At 37.5% G+C, this 6436-nt stretch overlaps 1 non-coding gene across 1 annotated transcript; it reads right to left on the bottom strand.

Moving 5' to 3' along the window:
• Nucleotides 1-673: 673 nt before the first annotated feature.
• Nucleotides 674-776, bottom strand: LOC122150721. Its single transcript, XR_006163813.1, has one exon. It is a non-coding gene; the product is annotated as a U6 spliceosomal RNA (small nuclear RNA).
• Between the last annotated feature and the right edge of the window lie 5660 nt (nucleotides 777-6436).

The raw sequence follows: 6436 nt of genomic DNA, 5'->3' as shown, positions 1-6436 counted from the left end.
CTTTGGGCGTCCCTGAGTTGTCTCTCCTCACCTGTAACCCTGGGGCTGACTTCTTAGCCATAACCAAATACCTTGAGGGAATGAGTCGCAAGGCCTGGGGGCTCAGGACAATGGTAATGGAGAATATCTAGGTCAATTGGCACAACATAGTCCACAAAGAAAATGTTTTACATCCTACTTTGCTGAGTAGCAACTGAGATCTTAAAGGCTTGTGAGTGGCCATCTAAGGTACAACTATTGCTATCTCCCCATCCTGAACAAGGAAGAGTGAAGGAAATCAAAGACACGTGGAAATAATTAGTCCCAAGGACTAATGGACCATATAACCTCAGCCTCCATGACCCTGAGACCAGAAGAATTTGATGGAGGCCAACTAACACTGCCAATCACTCTGAAAGTGATCACAATAGAAAGTATTTGATAGAGTGAGAGAAAAATGTAGAGCAAAACTCAAAATCATAAAACAAAAAAAAAAAAATCAGGCTTCCTTTCTTGTTGTTATGTGCTGTTGAGTCAGATCTAAATCATAGCGACCCCTCCTTGAGTTTCCGAGGTGATACCACTACAGAAGTAGATTGCCCAACTTTCCTTTTGAGGAGTAGCTGGTGGGTTTGAACTGCCAGCCTTCTGGTCAGCAGTCAAGTGCCTTAGGCACTACGCTACCAGAGCTTCTAAAAATATGTAACGCTTCACGAATTTGAGTGTCATCCTTGTGCAGGGGCCATGCTAATCTTCTGTACATCATTCCATTTTTAGTATATTTGTTGCCAAAGTGACCGGATTACTAGTCAGATAGAAACTGGTGAAATCCCCTAGTTCATAATGCTTAGTCATCCTTCAAACCTGCAACTGAACTCACCCCATGGCTCAACTGTCAGCCAAACAATAGACAAGCCAAAAGGTGAACCTTGACACCAGAGTTATGCACTCCTTAGAACAATCAACCATATGAGATCAAAAGGGCACCATTTCTCCAGAGACAAAGTTCAGAAGTAAGAAAGGGATAGGAAAAAAGGACAAATAGAAATGGGAAATACAAGGTGGTAGTGGTATGAATGCTATTAATTGTGTAAATTGCAATCAATATCATAAAATAAAAAGTGCATGAATTGTTGAATGGAAAACTAATTTGCTCTGTAAACTTTCACCTAAATCACAATAACAGTTTAAAAAAATCAACATTTCTTTATTCAATATAATAATTCTTAATATTCTTGCCAGAAAGGGAATACAGTTTGATTCATTTTGACTATCCATTTTCCTTCCTTGATGTTTCTCCATCAAGACTAGGCTTACCTGCAAGGAAAAACAGGTTTCTTTGTTCTCATTCTCCTCATTCCCATTCTGCGTTCTCAGTTGTCATGACTTGTTGAGGATAAGGAAAACAAATACTTAAAGTCTATTAAAAATGCTATAGCAAGAGTCAATTAGGGATCACAAATAAAGTTTCTTGGTTTTTCAGAAGCTGCTGAAGAATTGGTCTTTTTATAATCATGCATGTGCATTGAACCAAAGAATTATATTTATCAAAGTTAGTTATACTAGAATTTTCTGCACCTAATATGGTTTTTTAAGCTGGATGTGTGCTTTTAAAGTAATCACAGTTTCTTGCATTTAGGTTAAAGAATTGGAAACATGTAAGGTTTTCTTGAGGGGAAGAAAATCCTAGGAAAAGCCTTAGTTCCTGCATCCATCTAAAAGAGAAATCATTTTATTCAGAGTGATGAAGGGAGAGATGGATCTATGGTGGTTGGTAGCCTTGGAAGGGAGAAGCATCAGAGAGAATACAGATCCAAAGCAGAGGCTGGAATGTCTTCTATGACCTCTTCCAGGTTCCAGGGATTCTTAAAATGTCAAGACAGGGAAATGTAATAAGGGAATGAGAGCAGCAAGACTGGACTGGGATCATATGACACCTCCCTTAAGTACATGTTTCAGGCATCATACTACAGGTACTAGTCTTTGGATTGTTATCGTCTGCTTCATTCTTTGCCTTTCCCATGTTCCCTCTGTGTTTCAGGGGTGGTGTAACCTGGAGGCTACCTTTCTAAGGCTTCTGTCTTTGACGACTTCTTTCTGAGTTCAGATGATGAGAGAAACTAGATGGAGAGCTGAGGTTGTGGAAAAGAAGCCAGGATATTCTTCCTTGTCTCTTTCTTCTCAGAGCATCACTGTCAAAATGTCCTCCATGTCTCTATCCAGACAGATCTACTATAAGTTCCAGCTTACCAAGGCCAGCATAATCCCTGAGTTCCAGTAATACTATCTCTTTTCTTTGTTTCCTGAGTTTAGGAGTACTGTTTCCTGCTATTACCAACCACTAAGTTGCCTAACCATTTCTTGTTTGCTTATTGGCTGTTCTATCATGTTGGTAACCTATTCTCTTTATTCAGTCCATGAAATTTACTACTTGGTGGTTTTATATGGCTTAATGATACATAAGACATTTTAAATCTTGTTAAATTCTAACAAGCTCCCAGCAAGATAGTACTCATTACTTCCAGTTTATAGATAAGAAAAATCAAGATTTGGCATACATAAGGTATTTTCTCAAAGTCACCACACTGGTGAATGGTAGAATTAGAATCCACATTGTGTTCCAAAGTCACAATTAAATTTCTCTGCCTACCAAAGGAAAATGGAAGAGCCTAGGGAATAGAAGGAGAAAAAAATAACTCTAATCCTGAAAGTACCCATTTCACCTGCAGCTCTGGTGGTGCAATGATTAAGTGTTCAGCTGCTAAGTGAAAGGTCATTGGTTTGAACCAACTAGCCACTCAGCAGGAGAAAGATGTAACAGTGTGCTTCCATAAAGTTAACCAAAAAAACAAACTCACTGCCGTCAAATAGATTCCAACTCATAGCAACCCCTCCTTGGGTTTCTGGGGCGATATCTCTTCTACAGAAGTGGATTGCCCAGTCTTCCTTCTGAGGAGTAGCTGGTGGGTTTGAACTGCTAGCCTACTGATTAGCAGTCTTAGGCACTATGCTACCAGAGCTCCCTCCATAAACGTTACAGCCTTGGGAACTATATGGGGCAGTTCTACTCTGTCCTATAGGGTTGCTATGAATCAGAATCGATATGACAATTTTTTTTTTTTTTTTGGTATAACTCTCCTAGGCAGGAGCAGTGCCACTAAGGAGAGCTCCACTTCCACTGAGCAGCAAGAATACACTCTGAGAGATATCCTAGCTCCAGAGCAAAGCACCCTGTTCCAAAGAAGTGACAGTGCCACCACCATACACCAAATTATGGGCCAGTTCATCGTGAGGACTGCAGAATCAGAGATATTGGACACAAGGGAAGAGTCATATATGTCTGAGGTGAACTCTTCTGCCAACCTACTTTTCATTTGTTGCCTATTTAAATATATATATATATATATATATATATATATATATAGTCTATTTTTATTATGCTCTTTCTGGCTTGTGGACATATTAACTAATGTGACATTGCATTATTTTAGCAGAAATCATTAACTCTACATACTCATACTTTGAATTAATTTATGTTACCTGTCATCTCTGGATGCTACAAGCTATAAACTGGAAGGTTGGTTTCAAGTCCACCCACAGGCATGTTGGAAAAAATGTCTGGTGACTTATTGCCAAAATATCAGCTAAAAAAAAACCTTGTAGAGCAGTTTTACTCTTATAGACATGAGGTTGCCTTGAATTGGAATTGACTTGATGACATTAAAAAACTTCACAAGCAAGGGATGGATTGCCAATAAGATAAGCAGTGCTTAAGACATTAGCAAAACAGGAGCACCAGTTGTCCAAACCAAAACCCCATAGCTGTCAACAGGACACAAAGAAAAGTGAGTACCACAGTGGAAGGGAACTGACAGGCCACTAAATGAAACTGATACCAGCTCCACTGCATTAGAATGTGCTCAGTGGAAGTAAGGTTCACACAAGGTCACAATGATGCCCATGTACACAGATATTTAAGCTATAAAGTCCCTATTACTTCATCACTTCTGTTGACACATTTTCTCTGATCCCCTCACATGTAATTGAAATTCCTTATCTCTTAGGAGTAACAATATATCTTTTTTCCTAATAAATGAGAGGTAAAGGTGGGCACTCGAGTCTAACTCTTGCTGCATTTACCAAACATGCTCTTCCATTTTCCTTTGGTAGGCAGAGAAATTTAATTGTGACTTTGGAACACAATGTGAATTCTAGTTCTACCACCCACCAGTGTGGTGACTTTGAGCAAATACCTTATGTTTCCTGAATCTTGATTTTTCTTATCTATAAACAACTGGATCCAACACAAGCAATTATTGGGCAAGGGCAGATTACATTAATAGATAGGATAGATCTTTGATCCATTTTGAGAGAACCATCTTGCTCATTCACATCTGCTGATCTAGTATTCCAGCCAGGAGGACCTGCAATGCTCTTTGCCATAATACAAACGCAAGGGTATGTTCTTACACACATTCCAGTAACAACCAATGAGAAATCCAGTCCCAGTTGTTATTGTTGCTATGTGCCGTCGAGTAGGAACTGATTCATAGCAACCCCTCCTTGGATTTCCGAGGCAGTATCCCTACGGAGGTAAATTGCCCAAACTTCCTTCTGAGGAGTGGCTGGTGGGTTTGAACCACCAGCCTTCTGGTTAGCAGTCAAGTGCCTTAGGCACTATGGTACCAAAGCTCCTAATGACGCTCAGTCCCAGATGATGCGCAAAAGCAAGGAACTCAAATGAATGGACCATTTTAATTAATTCAGCCATTACTTTTTGTAAATGTACAGCCTTTACATATAGAATTATGTCCTAAGTTTTGTAATATTTAAAATCTTAACTTTAGAATATGTTTGGCATACACATGGATGCAATCTAGCATTCATTTAATATGATACTAACACAAATAATAATATAATACTAACTTAGCAAATGTAAAAATACTGGAAATATTAATATTTATGCATGAAAAGTTTTAATTTATATATCAAGTGAGTTTTATTTTTTATTGTGTTTTACATGAAACACAGTGTTTTGTATTGCTGTATATACACTAATAAATGAGATATTAGGCACATTAAGAGGGTACGAATTCAATATTTATTTACTGTGCAACTGTCTTGCAACAATGAGTGTGTTTCTAAATTCTAAGAAAGCAACAAAAGACATTTATCAGAACATTACATTTATATTTTATCAAAATATTTACATACCTCCACATAAGAAAATGAAACAATTCCTGGAGGAAATAAATTAAATTAATATTTAAATTAAAAGTTATATACACATATTTTATTTTCCATTTCCCTTCAGACTGACTTTCTTGCTTCTTGACAAACTTGCTTCTTGAGAAGTAGGGCTATTGTTACGTCAATTATGTTTGTATCTCTGAAGATGGGAGTGGAACAATTCTACAAATAAAATGCACGTTTTACAAATATTGTATATAATAACAATTATATTTTCATTTTCATTTTGAACTGATCAGGTATAACATCACATTCAGTTCTCTCTAATTGACCACATAAGAACACACCAACAGTAACTGTAATAATGTGACATGTGACATATTAGGTCCTGTGCAAGGGAAACCAAAGCATGTCTTTAGATTGAGCATACCTTTGTATTTATATCATATTCTTTGCAGTGGCAAAAAAGAATAGTGGAGACACAGCATCAAAGATGGAAAGTGAGTGCACAAGACTTTGAGTATCATTTCAAGATGAAAAACACTCATGAATATCTGTGAAGAGCCCATCAACAAATATCATGACAAAGGAATAAAATTATTTCCAACTACATTGTAAATATTATGTCTTTTGAATATCTCAGACTTGAAGAACAAAATTACATGTTTTAAATCAATTTTTTTTTGCTTAATAACATTTAAATAAAAAAGTTTGTATTAACATCCAAATTCAAAGGTAAATTTTATTTTATATATTTGTTTTATAAATTTTATTTATTTTCAATTGTTCAAATTTATTTGCTCTGTTGTTATTGTTAGGTACCGTTGAGTCAGCTCCTACTCATAGGGACCTCATGCATAACAGAACGAAGCACAGCTCCATCCTGTGCCAGCCTCACAGTACTTGCTATACCTCAACCCTTCATTGCAGCCACTGTGTCAATCCATCTCATTGAGGCCTTTCCCTTTTTCGTTGATCCTCCATTTTACCAAGCATGAAATCCTTCTCCAGAGAATGGTCCTTTCTGACAACATGACCAAAGTAGGTGAGATGAAATCTGGCGATTCTCACCTCCAAGGAGGATTCTGGCTGCACTTTCTCCAAGACGGATTTGTTAGTTCTTTCGGCAGTCGACTGTACTTTTAGTATCCTTTGCCAACACCACAACTCCAAATCATCAATTCTTCTTTGGTCTTACTTACTCATTGTCCAGCTTTCCCATGCATATGAGACGATTGAAAACAATATGGCTTGGTTTGTTGTTGTT

This window comes from Orycteropus afer, unplaced genomic scaffold (assembly GCF_000298275.1).
Source record: "Orycteropus afer afer isolate SDZICR_OR568_19922 unplaced genomic scaffold, OryAfe1.0 scaffold00213, whole genome shotgun sequence".
In the NCBI taxonomy this organism is placed as follows: domain Eukaryota; kingdom Metazoa; phylum Chordata; class Mammalia; order Tubulidentata; family Orycteropodidae; genus Orycteropus; species Orycteropus afer.
The sequence above is the reverse complement of the archived record's forward strand: the minus strand, read 5'-3'. Positions and strand labels throughout refer to the sequence as shown.